The following is a 21,809-nucleotide window of genomic DNA, read 5'->3' as shown; positions in this document are numbered from 1 at the left end:
AGAAAATGTTAATGATAATTCATGAAATAATACTGGTAAACATTCTTACAGGTTAGGAAAGTAATGAATATTGTATTGTCCTCCTTCTAAAAAATGACAGCATTAGAACCCCACCTTGGGATAAAACAACCTTGTAGGCAACCTTATTGATGCTAGGATAATGGCAGCAGAGCACTTGGTCCCAGTGCCTGTTCAAGAGGAGGCAGGGATGCTGAGGGCAGTGAGGCTGAGAGCAGGAAAGAAGTCTGGACTAGATCCAAGGAGAGATGGCCACAGGTAAATTGACTGTGGTGATGAATGTCTGGTGTTGATATCATACACTAGCCTAACAACAGCATATGGCCTGCCAGTTTTCTTTTCTTCCTTTCTCCTCCCCCCTTTCTTCCCTCTCTCCTCTACCTCCTCCTTCATCCCCTCCTCCCTTCCTCTTTTCTTTTACTCCTCTTCCTTATTCTTTGCAGTAACTAAAAAAAAAAGAAATCGATAAAAAATAAAATCAATATATATGACATTATATATTTCCTTTTCCCCCAAATAGGCATAGGATATACACAAGCAGAGCACAAATAGCTAATAAACATATATATACATATATACAAAGAAGATACTAAATGGTCAAAGAAATGCAAATTGGAAGTTTTAGCCACAGCAATCAGAGAAGAAAAGGAAATAAAAGGAGTCCAAATTGGAAAAGAAGAAGTAAAACTGTCACTGTTTGCAGATGACATGATACTATACATAGAGAATCCTAAAGATGCTACCAGAAAACTACTAGAGCTAATCAATGAATTTGGTAAAGTAGCAGGATACAAAATTAATGCACAGAAATCTCTGGCATTCCTATACACTAAGGATGAAAAATCTGAACGTGAAATCAAGAAAACACTCCCATTTACCATTGCAAAAAAAAGAATAAAATATCTAGGAATAAACCTACCTAAGGAGACAAAAGACCTGTATGCAGAAAATTATAAGACACTGATGAAAGAAATTAAAGATGATACAAATAGATGGAGAGATATACCATGTTCTTGGATTGGAAGAATCAACATTGTGAAAATGACTCTACTACCCAATGCAATCCCTATCAAACTACCACTGGCATTTTTCACAGAACTAGAACAAAAAATTTCACAATTTGTATGGAAACACAAAAGACTCCGAAGAGCCAAAGCAATCTTGAGAATGAAAAACGGAGCTGGAGGAATCAGGCTTCCTGACTTCAGACTATACTACAAAGCTACAGTAATCAAGACAGTATGGTACTGGCACAAAAACAGAAATATAGATCAATGGAACAGGATAGAAAGCCCAGAGGTAAACCCACGCACATATGGTCACCTTATCTTTGATAAAGGAGGCAGGAATGTACAGTGGAGAAAGGACAGGCTCTTCAATAAGTGGTGCTGGGAAAACTGGACAGCTACATGGAAAAGTATGAGATTCGATCACTCCCTAACACCATGCACAAAGATAAGCTCAAGGTGGATTAAAGACCTAACTGTAAGGCCAGAAACTATCAAACTCTTAGAGGAAAACATAGGCAGGACACTCTATGACATAAATCACAGCAAGGTCCTTTTTGACCCACCTCCTAGAGAAATGGAAATAAAAACAAAAATAAACAAATGGGACCTAATGAAACTTAAAAGCTTTTGCACAGCAAAGGAAACCATAAACAAGACCAAAAGGCAACCTTCAGAATGGGAGAAAATATTTGCAAATGAAGCAACTGACAAAGGATTAATCTCCAAAATCTATAAGCAGCACATGCAGCTTAATAACAAAAAAACAAACAACCCAATCCAAAAATGGGCAGAAGACCTAAATAGACATTTCTCCAAAGAAGATATACAGACTGCCAACAAACACATGAAAGAATGCTCAACGTCACTAATCATTAGAGAAATGCAAATCAAAACTACAATGAGATATCATCTCACACCAATCAGAATGGCCATCATCAAAAAATCTACAAACAATAAATGCTGGAGAGGGTGTGGAGAAAAGGGAACCCTCTTACACTGTTGGTGGGAATGTAAATTGATACAGCCACTGTGGAGAACCGTATGGAGGTTCCTTAAAAAACTACAAATAGAACTACCATATGACCCAGCAATCCCACTACTGGGCATATACCCTGAGAAAACCATAATTCAAAAAGAGTCATGTACCAAAATGTTCATTGCAGCTCTATTTACAATAGCCAGGACATGGAAGCAACCTAAGTGTCCATCGACAGATGAATGGGTAAAGAAGATGTGGTACATGTATACAATGGAATATTACTCAGCCATAAAAAGAAACGAAATTGAGCTATTTTTAATGAGGTGGATAGACCTAGAGTCTGTCATACAGAGTGAAGTAAGTCAGAAAGAGAGAGACAAATACCGTATGCTAACACATATATATAGAATTTAAGGAAAAAAATGTCATGAAGAACCTAGGGGTGAAACAGGAATAAAGACACAGACTTACTAGAGAATGGACTTGAGGATATGGGGAGGGGGAAGGGTAAACTGTGACAAAGTGAGAGAGAGGCATGGACATATATACACTACCAAACGTAAGGTAGATAGCTAGTGGGAAGCAGCCGCATAGCACAGGGAGATCAGCTCGGTGCTTTGTGACCGCCTGGAGGGGTGGGATAGGGAGGGTGGGAGGGAGGGAGACGCAAGCGGGAAGAGATATGGGGACATATGTATATATATAACTGATTCATTTTGTTGTGAAGCTGAAACTAACATACCATTGTAAAGCAATTATACTCCAATAAAGATGTTAAAATGAAAAATAAATAAATAAATAAATAAAACGAGGGTGTGGTAGAGTGTGGGAAAAAGCCATTCTCACATACTACTTTTAGGAGTGCAAATTGGTGAAATCACTTCTGTGGGATATGTTCACAACATGAATCAAGCCTTTTAAGGATACATGCCCTTATACTAAGGAAATAACTAGACAGGTGTGTAAAATGTATATATGGGCTGTTTATGCAGCTTTATTTGTAACAACAAACAAAGAAGAAAACTTCCTTAAAAAAAAACTAGAGGAGCAATTAAATTAATTATGGTTCGTTCACCTGATGGAATACTTGTAGCTTTTAAAATAATTATCTAAATTTCAATTGATTAACACAAAAATTTGGTCACAACATAACTAAGTAAAAAAGGCAAAAGGCATAAAAGGTACCTCTGTATGTTGTATGTGTGTGTGTGAGCTCATGTCTCCCTAAGAAAATCTGGGAGGACTTATTCCAGTATGAACCTAATAACAAGGTTTACCTCTGGGTGGTATCTATGAATAATCTTTACCTCTATTTTTTTCCATATTGTAAAACTGTCTGTAATGACCATATATTATTTTTATTTTTTGGCTTTGGACCTCCACTGTAGAGAACTGAGTGTTAACTTTTCGGTCCATTCAGCATACTACATTTGTCAGCTTAAATAAGGCCCCTCTCTTGTTTTTTTTTTTTTTTTTTTGCGGTACGCGGGCCTCTCACTGTTGTGGCCTCTTCCGTTGCGGAGCACAGGCTCCGGACGCGCAGGCTCTGCGGCCATGGCTCATGGGCCCAGCTGCTCCGCAGCATGTGGGATCTTCCCGCACCGGGGCATGAACCCGTGTCCCCTGCATCGGCAGGCGGACTCTCAACTACTGCACCACCAGGGAAGCCTCCTCTCGTTTTAATTTATTTTGTTTTTTTAAAATCTGTTTGATATACATGAATTACTTATAAAATCAGAACAAACAATAAAGCTTGTATGAGGGAACAATCAAGAACTTTCACTCAGAAGTCTATGAGAAGAGCAAGGGTGTCCTCACCACTGTCCAGGCATGAATTGTAAATTGTGCACCTTGTCACCTGGTATGAGGCGCAAAGATAGGATTTTTGGTTAGCTTGTTTATCCTTGGAATGTTTGGGTTATAACTCCCAGTGGGGTTCCAACTGCTGAACTTTTGGGCTTAGTATGGTACACCACCAAGAGTGGTCATGAGCAGATTTGGAAACCAGCAAGAAAACCCCTGGCATCTTGACTTAGATCCGTGTATCAGTCTGCCGGGACTGCCATAACAAAGTACCACCAACCAGGTGGCTTTGACAACAGAAATGTATTGTCTCACAGTTCTGGAGGGTAGAACTCCAAAACGGAATCTTGTTCCAAGCCTCTCTACCAGTTTCTGGCAGCCTCAGGTGTATGTGGAGTTCCCCCTGTGTCTTCACATCATCTTCCCTGTGTGTGTCTGTGTGTTCAAATTTTACCTTTTTATAAGGACATCAGTCATTGGATTACGGCTCACTCCAATGACCTTATCTTGATTACCTCTGTAAAAACCCGCTCTCCAAATAATCTTGCATCATTTTGGTGTGGTGGAAAGAACATAGGCTTTGCAATTACACATGAGTTTAAATCTTGGCTTTACCACTTACTGGTGGTATGACCTTGGGAAAGTTATTTAATTATTCAGGACTTGATTTCTCACTGGTATAATGGGGAGGTAATGTTGCTGAGGTTTAGAGATACCCTAGAATGTGCTGGGTATGTGCAGGCTGTAACCATCTGTGATTTGGGGGTCTTTGCTTGTAGATGTTAATTTCTATGACTAGATATATTTGTAATACATCTGTCTGTGGACCTGATGGGAAGATTCTCAGATGAGAGCAAGGATTTAATCACTGAACCTGGTCAAGACTAAACTGGCATCTGTACCAGGGTCCTTCCTGCCTACATGTGTTCACGTGTTTGGGATCAGCATAATTCACAGGTTACTTTTTAGATGAAGCCTGTATAAAACCATTTTACGGCATTCCAACCTGGACATGACAGTTTATTGATCAACGTTGTTTAAGGCTGTCATACTGGGAGGAGGGATGGTGGTGGCCGTGGGGTGGAGGGGAGAAAGGGTGCAGCCTTCTTGATATGAAGACCAGCAATGCCTGCTATTACTGCATGATTATAAGCTCAAGATTCTGCTTCACCCTGATAACCTTCTAGGTGGACTTGACTGAAGACAAGGGCACATTTCTTGAGACACTGTCATATTCTTTTCAGGTTATCTAGAAGACTACTTATGCAAGTTTCCTTCATTACCAGCAATAAACATTTTTTAAAAATAAATTTATTTGTTTTTATTTTTGGCTGCGTTGGGTCTTCATTGCTGCGCAAAGGCTTTCTCTGGTTGCGGTGAGCGGGGGCTACTCTTCATTGTGGTGCACGGGCTTCTCATTGTGGTGGCTTCTCTTGTTGCAGAGCACGAGCTTCAGCAGTTGTGGCTCACGGGCTCAGTAGTTGTGGCTTGCAGGCTTAGTTGCTCTGCAGCATGTGGGATCTTCCCGGATCAGGGCTCAAACCCATGTTCTCTGCATTGGCAGGCGGATTCTTAACCACTGTGCCACCAGGGAAGTCCCACCAGCAATAAAAAATTGAGTCAAATTTAATTTAGTGTTAAAGGTTGCAGATGCTTAAGTGTCCTGATAGAAGTGAAACTGTGGTGGATGGGGGTGGGTTTGGCGGTGGGAGCAGGGAGAAGAGAAGCAGGAGGGAGGAAGGAGTTGGTTGTATAGGTGGAAGTGTAAGTTTGGGCAGAGTCAAGATTGCAATCTCTCACCCTCAATAGGGACACTCTTCACCACTTCCTTCAAAACAATCAAGTTGAATGTGGACTTTAACTGCATTACTAATTTTGAAAAAGTCGGCACTCTAAAAGAACTTTTGATAGTCATGGCAACTTTTGATACCATGAGAATCAGTCTGAAGTAAGTTATTTGCCTACTTTTTGCCTAACTTATCTTAAGTTTAGTCTGGTTTCTTTCATGGCCTGTGCTAATTTGAATGGTTGCCTTAGTATATCAAGGTTCTGATAACTGTAGGAGGGAAACATTTGTTGGAAAAACTCAAGTGTCTTTTCTCCAGTCACACAGGATAGAGACCAGTGTTTATAACGGGGTTGTTTTTCCTTTTGATTTGTACTAAAAGATTAAAAACATTTTATTTACTGGAGTATAGTTGATTTACAATGTTGTGTTAGTTTCAGGTGTACAGCAAAGTGAATCGGTTAGACATACACATACATCCGCTCTTTTTTTAGATTGTTCTTCCATACAGGCCATGGGGTTGTTTTTCTTTACACCTGTAAGATTGTATCTGCAGCCACTGTACTTATGAACGGTTTAAGCTTCAGAAAAAATTGATATGAACATTATCATAAGATTGCAAAAACAAGCTTAGAAATAAATCCATAAACTGGTGAATAAGAGTAAAATAGTATCTATAATATCCTTTTTACCATAATATTAAATGCCATTTTACTAGACTGGTACAAAATATAATTTCAGACAGTGGCTGTCTACTAATTACACAGTAGCCAGCACAGCAGGGCTACTAGCATACCTAGGTTTTAATGCCTGGGGAGCACACCTCGCAATATTTAGTCAGGCAGAAGGTCTAGATAAAACAAAGATAAACCAAGACCAGAATATTAATAAATTGTGGGCGGATCTAGAATCTGGAAACTGAGACGATACATGAAAAAGGAAATCAGGGAGTTGGACAAAGATACAGTAACAGCTTAAGACGATTAATTTTCGGGGAATTCCGACGGGGAAGGAAGGCTGTGCCCGGAAAGGCGGGAGGGGGGGTTGAAATCCGTGGGAATGCCTGGGAGAGCCTGCACAGCCTAAAGTTTTTATGATGGCTCCGTCCATAATTTCTGTACGCTTGCATTGGCCGCCTCAAAGACCGAGCGACAGGATTTAATCAAGGTGTCAGCCGCAGGGGCATCGTGAATACGGGCGAAGCGTCCGGAATTCCTGAGATGTCTGAAACGCGGAGGCGGCCTCTTCCCCACCCCCCGCCGCAGCCTCCGTGGGCATTTTCCGGCGAGGGGGGCACGCGAGCCCTTCGAAGAACAGCTTAAATCCGCGGACGTGCGCGGCTGGCGCGCTCCCCGGGGATGAAGGTGAGAACCCCCGGCCCGGGCGCGCGAGGGGTGGGTTCCCCGGGTCCCCGCGTGGCCTCAGAGTCCAGCCCCCCTCCCCCCGGAGCGGGCGGGGCTGCGGGCGCACGACGCGGAAGCGCTGGGCTGCGAGGGCGGTGGCGCGGCGCCCGCGCGCGCTCTGCGGGCCGCAGTCGGCGCGGGCGCGGCGGGCGCGGCGGGAGCGGGGCGGGGCGCGGCTGGGCGGCCGGGGAAGAGGCGGGCGCTAGCGCACAGGCCGGGCCGCCGCCTCGCCCCCCTTCCTCTTCCCCTTTCCTACCTCGGCCCGGCCATCCCCCTCTTCTCCCCTCCCCCGAGCGAATCACGCGCCCTCCTCTGACACTCGTAGCGGGCCCGAACTCCGAATTTATCCTTCACGTGACCTGAGGGGGTTGGGTGGTTGGTTGGGGACGGAGGGGGAGAGGGAAAGGAGGGAACGGAATCTGCCGTTGCCCGAGCAACAGGCCCCGCCCGCCGGCTTGGGGCCGGGGGGCGGGAGGAGGACGTCAGCACGTCAGCCGGGGTGTTGCGTTTTGATTGACAGTTGCTATAGCGACCGGGTCGGTCCGTCGCCATTTTGTTGGTTGGTTTTTTTTTAAACCCTTTCGCTTCCCGCCCGAATAATAATAAAAAGCCCCATTGGAGTGAGGCGGGGGTGGCGGCGGCAAGAGCGGCGGGGGGATCCGGGGAGACTGCTGCCGTCGCTGCTGCTGATCGCGGCCCGGGACGGGCTCAGGGAGCGGACACCCCGAGCGGGGGGTGCGGGCGCCGCCGCCGCCGCCGCTTCTGCTGCTGTTCCTGCTGCTGCTGTTGGTGCCGCTGCCGCCGCCGGCGAGCGGGTGGGACCGGTGTGAGTGTGAGAGAGTGTGTATGTGAGTGAGCGTGTGCGAGGACGAGTGTGCGTGCGTGTGTGTGTGAGTGTGTGTGAGTGTCTGTCTGTGCGGGGACTCGGGGGCGGGCGGTTCGGGCTCTCCTGGCGGAGGAGCCGCCGCCGCCGCCGCCGCCGCTCGGGCCCCGGCGCTTCTCGCTGCGCAGGTTTGGAGCGCGCGCCATTTTGTGAGATTTACAAAATCCTCCTCGGGAAGAAGCCACCGGCAGCGGCCGCGACTCGGCGCCCGGCCTCGCCGCCGCCGCCCTCCGCGCCGGGCCGGGCCTCGCGGCCCCGCCGCCGGGAGTCGGGGTCCGGGGACTGCGGTATTTGCCGGGGAGGGTGCTGTCGCCTCCCCGGCCCCGGGCGCCGCTGGAACCGCGAGCCGGAGAGAGACTGAAGAGGCTGCGGCTCGGCCGCGGAGCCGGGAGCGCCGGGGGCGGAGAGAGGAGGCCGGGGCGGCGCTGGCTGCGGAGGCCGCGGCGAGAGCGCAGCGGCGAGAGCCCGAGGCAGAGACTCACCGGAGGGAACGGCGCGAGCGCCCCGCCATCGTCCCGGTGAGTGTCCGGCCCGGCCCGGCCGCGGCCCCGCCCGGCCCGGCGCCCGGCTCCCCCCGCGGCCTGCAACCGGGCCCGTGCCGAGGCCGGCCGGGCGGAGGGAGGGACCTGCCATTTTAGGAGGAGGCGCCGCGGCCCGGGGCCGGCCGCCGGGGGAGGGAGCCCGACAGGCCCGGTCCCGGAGGAGAGGCGGGTGCGAGCGGAGGGAAAGTTGCGGAGGGTGGGAGATGGGGCCGCGGCCTCCCGGGAGCTCCCGGGAGCCGGGGCCTGGGGGCCGGAGAAAGCGCCAGACCTTCACTGGTCGCCCGAGCGAAGGGGAGGAGGTTGTCTTCCTCCTCCTCCTCTTCCTCCTCATCCTCTTCCCCCAGCTCCTCCCTCGTCCCTCCTCTTGGTCCCCACCAGTGTGGGAACGGCCGGGGTTCTCCGCAAGGACAATGCGCGGGTTAAGAAAATGGGGCTGGCTGCCGGGCTAGGCGCCGGGGAAGGTCGCGAGTCCGGTCCCCGCGCGGCCCTTTTGGGGTGTGTGCTGGAGCCAGGGCACTCGGCATGCTCCGAAGTTGTGCAGTGAGTGCAAGTGAGCCCGGCCACTCGAGGTGGATTGATGACTTGTTTAGCAGCGGGAGGAATTGGTGGCTGAGGATGCGTAAATTATAATTGATACCTGGGTATTGCAACGGAACTTCACAAGTCTGTTAATAGGCACAGACCCACTCTCGTTTAGAGACACCGGAGCTGCTGAATAGCTTCACACTTAGCGAAAGGCCCCTCCCGGGTCCGAAATAGTTAAAAAATGGCAGAATTAGTGAGTGAGTGACTCTGACCACTTCTCTGTGCCTGTTGTCCAACCCTTGGATGATGTGAATCTTGTAATCGAGGTGCAGTACTTGAATGCCAGCACCATTTGGTTCTTGAATTCCGCCCAAGTTGTTAGAAAATACACCTTATAACATTGTTTTCACACTGATTTAAAGATTAGGACGAATAGTGCCAGGCACTTTTCTTCAGGGCCTTATGTGTATTAAGTCGCTTATCCTCCCGGTAGGAACTGTTACCCATTTCACAGATGAGGAAACTGAGCGATGACTCATCCAAGGTCATACAGCTGGGACCAGGAGTCTGTAGCCAGCCTGGGCTCTTAATCACTAGGGTATAACTCATTATTGTAAATACTGGCAAATTTTGGAGCGATCTGTGTGTAATGACTCAGGATTCTAACCTAGAGCTTCTGTCCACGTATAGTGTTTTGCATGGAATTAACTTTGTGGTTTGCGGAAGCGGAAAGGAAAGGTTGAGGTGAGGGCCTCTGAATGAAACTAACTAGTCAGCTTCTGCCCCCCCGGTCCCCCCCCACCGCTCCCAGTCAAACTACGTAGACAATTTTTGAATGGAAGGAATTAAAAAATATTCTTCAGTGCGTTTTGTTCACACTTAAATTTAATTATAGTCATGTAAGTATTGATGAGTCATAAGAAAGTTTTGTGCAAAGTTATTTTTAGTTACTTTTTATCTTTGAACACTTAAGATTTTCTCTGTGATCCCTTACACTTTACATATACAAAGTATTTAAGAATGGATATATTTAATATTTTGGGGGCGTTTTCATAATTCAGTGGAATTACCTTTAGCTTTTGTTTTGTAAACTTCTTATATCTTGATAAGTTACGAGAATTTTTTTTCAGCTAGAGTATAAATGTGGAAAGAGAATTAAAATTTCAGGTGCTAAGATTTTAAACGGAAGAAGATCATTTCAAAGAGACTGCAGTTATGAAAAAAGTTCACTCCGTTAGATTAAGATTTTTAGTATACATATGACTTACACTTAAAGTGTACACCCAGCGCTTTTGGAGGATTTGCCTTGGAGTAGCAGTGATGTTTATGGTGGCTGTCCAAATTCATTTAGACTTCAGACCTTGCCAAAAAGTTGAGTCCTGTCAATGTCTACAGCAAGTTGTAATGTAAAACTGAGTATAAAAAGTTCATAAGAAGCGTGAGCGCAGAAGTTAATTATCCTGAAAGGAAGGGTCACTCCTGTGTCTGTAAGGTGAAGACTCACTCCTTTGAAATCTAAAAAAGATTATGGATTTGAATAGAATTAAGTGAGTGGATGGTCCTTATTGGTAGGGGTGGGAGATGGACTAAGTGATCTAGTGAGATCTTGTTTTTGTTTGGAATATGGAATTTAGGTTTAAGATCGTTTCTTCCATTTCTTTTAAAGACTTTTTGGTGGAATTCAGTGGAAACTTACAAACATACATAGTTACTGTGTCCTGGGGATTCAAAAATTGAGTTAATCCAGCCTCTTTTAAGGGCACTAACATTCAAAACAAATGAAGATGTTCCATTGTAATGCAGTGTCTTGTTTGGGAATGTAGATGTTAAAAAAACCCCTGCCTTAGAATTTTTTTCCTCTAGAATATTGTCTGATGTCTGCCCCTTAGTTTCATTTATGGAGATTTTTTTGTGTGTATGACTTAGAGATGTTGTGGTGGGGAGTGTGGTAAGTGCAACAACTGGTATTTAAAGAATTTACATAGGTTTTTGTAGAGCTACAAATCCCCATGAAACCAAACTTAAGATAACTTGTTATAATATGTGGTGAGAGTGACCTTTGGCATATGTTTTGTTTTGAAACTATGTAAAGAAAGAAGATGCTAATTTGTATTGAATCTTGGGTACTACTTGAAAATGAAACAAAAAAAAGGTTAGAAGTTTAGAATGCCCAGGGATGTTTTCACATGCATGTTTATGCTTGGCAACTATCTAGTCATGGGGAGAAAACTTGAATAGAAGTAACTTTATTATGAGTGAGAAGGGAATTAATTGCCTTCTACGTGATCTTAAAAATAAGCTTAATAGAAGAGGGGGCTTCATTTGTGACTTTATTTGTGGTAAGGTGTGTGCCAAATTTTCTTTGCTTTAACATTCACTTTTCCCTTGTCTCAAAGAACTTTCACATTTCCTACACACCCACCCCCACCCGCAAGCAGTTTCTCTTTTTATCCCCCCCAGAAAAACTTTATCTCAACCCAGCAGAACCCCAAAACTTCCAGAGTCTTTATAAAGAACTTGATTTTTCTCTCCCAAAATTTTAGTAGTCTTAGAATTTTGTTGTATTACTATCAGTAAATTTAAACTGTGAGCTAAGAATCACTATTTTCTGTTGAGTTTTTGGGTGGTTTTACCTCCAGATACTTGTGTGTATTTTCTGTTTAGAAGTAAAGATATTACTTGAAGCTATCAAACATGATCACCTGAAACTTGACACTATCATACTTTGCCCTGTAAGGTGAAATGCATGACTTTATTACTTTCGTGTGAGCACCTTACATGTATATATAGTGGTTATGCTTTTGGAAGGACTTCTTACCATATATCATTTTGACAATGGGCAACGTTTTGATGGCTAGAGAAATTATAGTAATTCATAACCCAAGGCGTGCACAGTTTTGGTTTAAAAATTTTGGGGGAAGGGGTTAAAATTTGTGGTTAATTACTTGGAAAAATCATCAAATTATTTTAAATTACTTAAAATTTCTCCCCAGTTGCCTCTAAATAAAGAAATCATTTGAAATCTTGCCTTGTGTCAATGCTATAATGTTAAGCTAGAGCTGTAAAGTTTACCATTGGTTATGTGAAAGTGAAATGTTGACTTCACATGACTAAAGTAATTAATTTAAGGCTCTTATTAGGCAAGAGACAAGTCTTGTTTCCTAACCTAGTGGCTACAGGCAGCCTTAGTTTCATTTTTTGGTACATGAAAACAAAATGACTTGGAAATATTGCATTGTATAAACCAGCTAAATGTTTTTAAAAAGTTTTGGTTTTGCTTTGAAATCCTACTTCCAGAGTTGTATAACAATTTAAAATTCTTTATTGGAGATAACTTATGGTACATTGAACATCTAAGATAATGTGGTTCCTTGTAGGCATACTTTTTGCTAATACAGAACCATTTTGGCTTTTCAGCAATTGATTCTTCTCCCAGAGCTATGTATCCTCTCTTCTAGAAGGTGACTTTTAAAAGTTTGTAATACTGTTAAAGTTTTGTTTGTTTGATGGACGTGTGCCCATATCTGATACATAGTGTATAATAGTTTAAAATGTATCTTTACTACTCTTGATGAATTATTTTCAGTTTTATCTCCCCATAATTGGATTGCTTGTTCAAATTGATTTTGTGGAGAGGGGCTTAGTGAACTGGTTTAACATGGAATGAAACTGGTTTCAGCATCACCTCTATTTTAAATAACATACCTGTTCATTAAATAATCCCCTTATTTCTCTAAGTATATAAAATTTCGACTGGAAAGGGTTTATTATTTTTTTAAGTTTTATGGGTATTTGTGGTTAAGGTTGGCAGTTTAGCACATGCATTTGGGTAAGAAGATGCTCAAATTGTGACATCTATCCAAAATCTGCTTGATAGCAAGTTAGAGATAGCAGCTGAGGAAGCATGATAACTGTGGAGAGAGTATTGGCCTGTGAGATGGTGCCAGGCAGAGCCTCCTGAGTCAGGCAGGTCTGGAATCTCAACAGGTCCTGCCACTCACTGGCAGTGTGGATTTAAGGCACAGTGATTTTGCTAAGTATCAGTTTTTTCATCTGTAAAATGGGGTTGATGATACTTACCATGGGGTTCTTGTGAAGACTGAGATAGCACACATACATTTCTTAATAGCTTTCTCCCTCTTTCCTCTTCTTCATTGATACTCATCTTTATGGTCTCAGCATAAATTCTTCTTCAGAGGCCTTCCCCCAAACTCCAGTCTAAGTGAGATTCCTTGGCCATGCATTCTTACAGACTCTGCTTTTTTTGACAGCCATCACTAGATGTTGCTATACAGTTATTCATATGTACGCGTAAGTACACGTACTCATTTATTGTCTGTCTCTCCCTCTCTCCACTAAACTGTAAGGTCCATCTGGACAGGAATAATTCTGTAACCCCAATGCCTGGCACATAACAGATGTAGCTAAACGTACATGTACATGGAATGATGGAATGAGGAACCTGTGTGCCACATTCTGCCTGAGCACCATTCCTTAGTTCTGCAACCTTGGGCAAAGTAGCTTCTGAGCTTTAGTGTCCTGTATCCAGATGTGCAGAGCACCCGCTGCCTTGCCCAGGATTTTGAGAATGTGAAATGAGATACTGTAATGAGGTGTTCCGCAAAAAGTGTAAAATGTAAGTTGGTACAGTAGCAATAATTTCAGTAGTGAGATTACCCAAGAATTTATAATTAGAGTTTCAGCTTTACTGAGCTGGTAAGTAGCTGTTATGTAATATTTATTAGTAACTTAATCTTTCTATATGCATTAGTTGGAACACAAGATTGGACCTATGTTCTGACTAAATACAGTGGCTTAAACAAGGAGTTTACTTCTCTCTCATATAAGTAGCCTAAGGCTGATTGTGGTGGCTCCAAGATATAGGGGACCTTTGTTCCTTCTGTCTTGTTTTTCTATGCTTAAGGGGACACCATTTCCTATATAGTTCAAGACAGCTGCTCACCACATTCACAGTCCAGGAACAGGATGTGGGGAGAGGACATCCCCTCTTTAAAGACAAACCTGGAAGTTGCATATGTGACTTTTGTTCACACCCATTGGTCAGAACTTAGGTGGCCACATGTAGCTGCAAAGGAGGCTGGGATATGTGGTCTTCAGTAGGTAGCTAGCTGTTTGGCTGAAAATCTGTTTCCACTGAAAGAAGAGAATCGGGGGGTGGGGGGATTATGAAACATTGCCTGTCACACTTTCAAATGTTTTGGAAGAAACTTACAGAAATGAACTTTGAAAAGACAACTTATTGCACTAATTAATAAGTTTATATTCCATATTTGCTCTTTTGAGCAAATTACTCTTTTGAACTATGGTGTACAAATTGAAATAGACTATCAGTACATAGTATATAGAGTATATACATATGTAGTCAGATTAGAAAAAATGTAACTAAACTTCTAGTAGTGAAGGAATTTTGGGTCACATTATTTTACTATGGTGTTTTCTGATAGAAACATGATTCTTGATTGCTTTGACTATTATATGTAAACAGTATTTGAAATCTAAGCTCTTGGATTTAGTTTTAGCAGTCCCCTTGACCGTTTTGTATGTATTTGTGCACATATCCTCAGCAAGCAATACTAGGATATTGTGATTCAGTATCGCAATATCTTGTTAGGTTTTCAGTAAATGTTTGAATCACTGAAGTTGCAAGGAGGATGATAGCAGTGATATTTAAACATTTACTGTCCAGTATCTTCCTCTTTATTTCATGGGTTTGACAAAAGAGGAAGGTCTAGGATTCTTTGAACTAGCGTATAATTAGGTCAAGTAGAGACCTGAGGAACTAATGGGTCTCAAACAGTTTTCAGGAGAACTTGTCAAAGTTGTGGGATTCCCAAGCTCCGGTACTTCTCTTTCTGTAGGTATGGGTGACACTCTAGAATCCCCTTTCTTAATTTGGACTCCAGGTAATCCTGATGCAGTAGAAACATTTTGAGAAACATAGACGTAGTTCATTTCTCATTTTAGAGAAGGAAAGGGATGCAGAGAAAATAAATGACTTAACCAGTTCCTCAGAATAAGCAGGTCTGGAGGTTCTTTGTTCTTTCTACAGAAGAGGGGACAGAGAATAGAGTACAACTGCATTTTTTTTTTTTTTGGCGGTACGCGGGCCTCTCACTGTTGTGGCCTCTCCCGTTGCGGAGCACAGGCTCCAGACGCGGAGGCTCAGCGGCCATGGCTCACGGGCCCAGCTGCTCCGCGACATGTGGGATCTTCCAGGACCGGGGCACGAACCTATGTCCCCTACATCGGCAGGCGGACTCTCAACCACTGCGCCACCAGGGAAGCCCTGCATTTTGAATTTTATAGGAAGATCTGTTGTTTTCAAATATGTTGCTGTTTATGTGTGAGCTCATTGGTAGTGAATGGTTGGCTCACTTACCTGTCTTCTTAGCCTCTTAGAAGAATAGCCTGAGTTGGTCAAATAGTATTTAAAGGTGGGAAGCTGAGGTTTTAATTCAGGTATAGTTAGTGTCGGTGCTGTAGTGAGTAGGGTAGTGTATCTCCAGCGTTAGGGTAGATGACAGGTAGGTTTTGACCTGGCATGTTTAGAAGGAACAAAGGGAGGTCATGTCCTCAAATTATTACTTTCCTTTTCTTCTGATTTGCTTGCAGTTCTCACTGTTGAATTCATTCCTTTAGATTAAGGTAAGAGCTGGATTCCCTAATTTAAAGTGGAAATATTCCCAGAGGAATATCCTTTATCTGTTATCAGGCTAACACTTTATTTTTATCATTTAGCTGGCTGTCATTTTAAACATTGGAGAGTAGCACCTGCACTAATAAGAGAGCTTTTTGGGACGGGGAGGGAAGGATAGGGCACATGTGCCCTTGCCCAAGGAAACCAAAGGCATGTTTGAGAAATGTCTGCTTGTGGTGCAGTCCTGGAAGGGTTCACGGAGGCTTCTCTGGTGGCCGGAGGTTGGTAGCATTAGACTGGCACTTGCTGGCCTTCTGTTGCTAAGAGTGTCCGTAATGGGACTGTGGGTAATTTTGCTGAGGACCACTGGGCTTGATGGAATACGGAGTCATTGGAGTAGGAGTGTTCTCTTTTTCTTAGTGTTTTTTCATCGTTTTAGGGCTCCTATTTGAGCAGTCTTATATCAGACATAAAAGGTATCATTTTGATCTAGAGAATTTTAGTTCTTAACAATCAACAAGTTATGTATTATCACGATTAAAAAAAAAAAAAAGATCCAGCCCGGTAGAATGGTGTCACCTCCCCACCCCCTGTGCTCCATAAGTAATAGCTATTTAGTTTTTCCTACTAGAAATGTTCTATACATATAAATGTACAACTGTATATGTAAACATTTAGTATATACACGTCTGTTACAAAGCTGTATATTTAGTGCGATCCTGATTTTTTTTTAGTGTGACATTGTGTGTGTGTGTGTGTATCCACTCTGTGTACTTAAAATCAAAAGCAAATGGGATCATGCTGAACATACAGTTTTGCAACTTAAGCTTCTTGATCATCTTAGAACTATTCCCATATCAGGTGGTAGAGTTTCCCTGTTTTTTTAACGGATGGGAAGTATTCCATGTTATGGATGCAGCACAATTGAGTCAGTCTCCATTAAAAAGCATTTAAATTATTTTCCCCTATCTTTGCTATTTTTAAACAATGCTGCAGTGTACATCCTTGTACATGTAACTTTTCTGTGAGCATTAGCCAGAGAGTATATATTTATAAGGGAAATTGCTGGTTCACCAGGTATGTGCACATTTGAATATGTATTACCAAATTGTCTTCCAGAAAGTAGCACCAATTCGTACTTCATCAGCAGTGTCTGAGAGTGTATAGTTTCCCAAATCTCACCAACACTGGTGTTATCAAAGCTTTAAATCTTTGTCAATTTAATAGGTGAATAGTGAAGTCTAATTGTTTGAATTTGCATTTCTTTATGAGTGAATTTGAGCATCTTAGTTGTACTGTAAGTCTTGTACATTAAATAACAAAGTATTCATTCTTTGTTGTTTAGTTAAAATTGTTCTGTGATTTTCCTGTATTTATTCTGTTGAATGAAAAACTGTTTTGATAAATTGTAAATGCTTATAATTGTACCTGCTTTGATAAATTGTAAAAGGGGCTTCTTGTTCCTCTTCAGCTGAGGAAACATTTGCCTGTCCTCTGTATAAGATATGTGAATTACGGCGGTAGAAACTTTGACTACAAAAGTAAATAAGGTTTGGTGACCTGTGCTGTTAGTGTTGAGACAGTTGTGTGTATACAGGCAAAATTAGCACAGGTAAGACCATGGCTGCTAACAATTAGAGCTATTGCCGTACAAAGAACTAATTAGAAGAACGTGGGGAAGGCAGACAGATTGGGCATCTGAGCAGGCCTTGTGGAGGAGGAGGGATGGGAGCTTGGTCTCGAAGAATGGATGGGCTTTTTACAGTAGAACCTGGGGAAGTGACAGTCGGCTGGAAGAAGTCATATGGGCACCTGTGGTGGTGTGCCTGGAGTTTAAGAGCGTGTGTGTGTGTTTATGTGTGTGTGTGTGTGTTATGTTGGGGGAGGGATAGGAACAATTGCAGTGAGAAATGAGAGTTATGGGTCTTAAAAGGAATTTGAATTTGGGGCAATTGAAGGTTTTTCAGCAGGGTGATGATGGCAGATCCATGGGTTAGGGAGATGACAGCCTAAGAAGGAAGGTTTTGAAAGGCTCATTCTAGGTGTACAGGCATGAGGAATAGGAGAGGGAAAAACAAGACAGAGGGAGAGCCAAGTTTGGAACATGTTGAGTTCCTAATTATTTAATTTTCAACAGAACAAAGTGAATATTTCTGGATTCAAATAGCAACGTGACCCAGGTTTTGGAGATAGAGAGGAGAGAATTCAGCTTTGGTGGCAGTATAGTAAAGGCCATGACGAGTTGAATGACTGGCTGCATGGGACAGTTGAGAATATTTCCTGGTAAGGTCCTGAAGGAACTGTGGAAGAACAGAAGATAGAATTATTATTGTAGCTCAAACCTTACATTAGTGACAGGTGGAAGTAATTTGTAGCACCATTAAAAATGAGCTAAAAAATGGGGCAGTGGGAGGGGGCAGTGGGAGAAGGCAGTGTTAGAAGCTGTGATTCTGGAAAGGAACAGGTTGTATCATAGTTCACGGTTTGAAAAGTATAGAGTAGTTAAACATGTGAGAGTTTAATTTATTCTGAGTGTCTTAGTATTTTCCTGAAAAATACCATATTCTGTTTATTTTCACATATGTTGTTATTGGGAGACCAATCATCTAAAAAGCATTTATCTTGTGAGGCAGATAGAGCTATTTATTGAGTACCTACTAGTGCCATGCCTGGGAATCAATGCTGAAATAAAGCCCTCGCTGTGTGTGCCATCACGGAAGTTAGTTGTAGCGGGGGATCTTTAATAGCCTGCTCCTAATCCAGAGTAGGCTTAAGGACTCAGTCTAGAGTATACATGAATTTTCATTAAAGGGAACACAGTCTATGAAATTGAGTAATGTTTGATGTTGCTTTTGAAGGTCAAAATTTTTGTCTCCTTTTAAGAGTCCCTTTGACAGTTAATTTTAGGTTAAAGTTTATTTGGATATAAGTAGGACTGCTGTCTTTAAGACAGATACTGTCTGCTGAAAAATTTGTTCTGATTTGATCGTTTCTCCTTGAAAAAGAACAGCTGTCATCACAGTGGTGTGTTTTACTTCACCTTTACATCAAACACATTTTATTTATTTATTTATTTATTTATTTCTGGCTGTGTTGCATCTTCGTTTCTGAGCGAGGGCTTTCTGTAGTTGCGGCGAGCGGGGGCCACTGTTCATCGCGGTGCGCGGGCCTCTCACTGTCGCGGCCTCTCTTGTTGCGGAGCACAAGCCAAACACATTTATTTTTGAGAGACCTTACTGTGGTACAAAAGACTGTTTCATTAAAGTTTTCCAAAAGAGCAATGGTGAGAAAATTATTAGGATCTCAACATATTTTGCAATCTAATTTCAATTTTTGAATTTCCCTATAGTGGTTCTGTGGTACAGTTCAAAATGTCAGTAATGCTAGGTAAATTTACCTAAGAATTGGCCTGAAGGCCCACAGCTACTCAGCAGTACTGGAGTCAGCTATGCAAAGGGAAGAAATTGAAGACAGAAGTCTTAGGATTCATGGGAGATGTTTGGAAGAAGGCTGTTTGCTGAATAAGATAAAGATACAGACATCTGAAGTAAAGGATGTGGGCATATAGGGAAGGTCAAGGAATAAAATTCAATAGAATGGATAGAAATGGAGGAGAGATTTGAACAAATGGATGAACAAGAATTCTCAGTTCTTTAAAAAAAAAAAACCCTCTTTAATGATTTGTTGTGACTTCTAGGGGAAAGACTAGACTAGTCATAGGACCTCCTACCTGGATGATCTGGCTCCAGCTGACTTAAGCCGTCCTGCCTCCCATGTCTTTGCATGTCTGCTTCCTGGGCCAGCCATCATCCCTTCTTTGTTTTAGTTAACTTCTTTTCCTCCTTCATTTCCAGTTCAGATATTACTTTGTCAGGGAAAGCAGAGTCCTGTCCTAGTCACCTCTTCTTTTTTAATATCTCATGTCTCCCTGTACTTTTCTTTCACAGTGCTTATCACAGTTGGTAATTTTTTTAGTGCTTGTTTTATTAATACCCTCCAGAGAGCAGGCGCAGTGGTGTCTTGCTTCCCCTTGCATTCTAAGAGATTGGCAAGTGTTTGGCGTATGGTGAGTACCAAATAAACATTTGTTGAATGAATCAGTGAACTACGTTTTGGTCTTTACTAGTTGGTCTCAAGGACCAAATGATTACATAAGGGGAATGTACATTTGGAGTAAGAGTTGGACAGGGAGTATGGGAGCCTTGAAGAAGAAGAAGAAAGGTGAATCCTGTCTTTTTAAAAATAAGCTTGGAAAACTATGTAGCCAGTAAAAAGACCAAGTTATTTACTCATGGATTAATTTAATCAGTGCATATTGAAATACCTACTAGTTGTTAGAAGTTCAGTGTTGGTATTAACGGAGTTGAAAGATTGTGCCTTCTCTATTAAAGGAGTACATAATTTTACTAGTTTATTGAAATAGATACAGTTTTTAGTTTCATTTGGAACGGTTTTAAATTGTGGAGGGAATCAGGCTGGATGTTCTTTATGATTCTTAGCCAGCAAAGTGAGGTTCATTCAGCAATTATATCTGGAATGTCAATCCAGCATTTGCAGTAGCTCTCGGGTTCACATTTAAAATAAGCTCTAGCTTTGGCGTCATTTAAAAAGTGATAGAAGGGACTTCCCTGGTGGTGCAGTGGTTAAGAATCCACCTGCCAGTGCAGTGGACATGGGTTTGATCCTTGATCCGGGAAGGTCCCACATGCCGCAGAGCACCTAAGCCTGTGCACCACAACTACTGAGCCTGTGCTCTAGAGCCCGCGAGCCACAACTGCTGAGCCCACGTGCCACAACTACTGAGGCTGCATGCTCCACAACAAGAGAAGCCGCCGCAATGAGAAGCCCGTGCGCCTCAATGAAGAGTAGCCCCCACTCGCCACAAGTAGAGAAAGCCCTTGCACAGCAACGAAGACCCAACGCAGCCAAAAAAAAAAGTGATAGAAAAGTGAAGAAAGTGGTTTGGATGCGTTTTGGCTTTACTTTTTCTTCACATTTGGACAACAGAACAGGAAGAATGATTGAAGGAAAGTTCGTTGATGGATTTTCAAAAGAATTGAGTCTTGTAGTTAGAAAATTACTGAAGCTTTTGATCTTGTCAGGTGAATGATCTTTTTAAAAGCTTAAAAGGGACTTGTTTTAAAGTAGTTCTGAAACCTTTCTCGGGGACTAGTTTCTGTAGTAAATATTTAGAAAAGCAAATATTCAGATTTTATGTTTTGGCTCTTTGCCTGGCCCCTTGCCAGGCCCTTGGGACGTAGTTGTGAGTTAGATGGACATACATGGTCCCATTCATGGTCATGAAGCTCTTCAGTATGGTTAGAGTTCACTGTAGAGAACTCTAAAGGAAACTTGGCTTGATGCTTCCATCATCCAGCTATCCATTTGTCCATCTATTTATGTATTCCTTGAACTTAGTTCTGGTGGCAACATGTTAGACTATATTGTTGCTTCATTTCTGATAACAAAAGGGCTAAGGGGGATAACATTTATAATACCAATGTGAAGTAGAAACTTGGATCTTCAGCTTGTTGGCACTGGCAGATTTTTTTTAAAAAAAGATGTTCATGTAAATCAGTGAGTTTCTCTTAATAAAAAATAAACTATTTAATAATGGTAACATTATTAAATAATGCTAGTATTGATTGCCTGCTATGGGCCAGACTCTACATATTCATTATTAGTTATTTTAATATTATCAGCAGCCCTAGAAGGTGGTGGATAGTATCTGTTTATAAGTTAGAAAACTGAGATGCAGGGAAGTAAATTTGCTTAAGGTTAATCATAGTAGATTGCTTATGCTGCTTCCAGGTAATAAAAAACCCAGTGAACAGTTATGGGCCCTAAAGTTAAACATTGAGATAGAAAAGAAAAAGGAGCATAGAGCTTCTATAACCCATTAATTGAAGAAATAGATAAAAGTTCTGGTATGCTGGGATTGATGCTTTGTGCTACTGGTTCATTAGTCTTTCAGATAATTAACCAGAACATCTAATCGCTTTCTATGTTTGGGGAATTCTTTCCCTTAAGAATCTTGGTGGGTGGTAGACGTCTTCCATTACGAAAGCCAGTTGCTCACTTTCTCTGCATTTTTGGGGGGTTAGGATGCAATCATATGACCTGGGACCTCCATTCCACTACCTCAGAAGCCAGTGATTTGCAGAAGCAGGCACTTTGCAGAGTCTGTGTTCTGCAGTGCAAG

General features: G+C 42.6%; 1 protein-coding gene across 2 annotated transcripts in view; it reads left to right on the top strand.

Annotated features, from left to right (window-relative positions):
• The first annotated feature begins 8,243 nt into the window (after window positions 1-8,243).
• The window catches only part of DYRK1A (dual specificity tyrosine phosphorylation regulated kinase 1A), a 143,795-nt gene continuing 130,229 nt past the window's right edge, over window positions 8,244-21,809 (top strand). The window contains exon 1 of one of the 2 annotated variants that reach the window (XM_082840112.1): window positions 8,244-8,400. The gene's annotated coding sequence lies outside the window, so the exon portion shown is untranslated. The remainder of the gene's footprint in view (window positions 8,401-21,809) is intronic. The other variant, XM_082840109.1, reaches the window with a different exon arrangement.

Source organism: Leucopleurus acutus (genome assembly GCF_964270905.1).
Source record: "Leucopleurus acutus genome assembly, chromosome: 5".
Lineage (NCBI taxonomy): Eukaryota > Metazoa > Chordata > Mammalia > Artiodactyla > Delphinidae > Leucopleurus > Leucopleurus acutus.
Note: the sequence above shows the minus strand (reverse complement) of the source record. Positions and strands in the feature narration are given on the sequence as shown.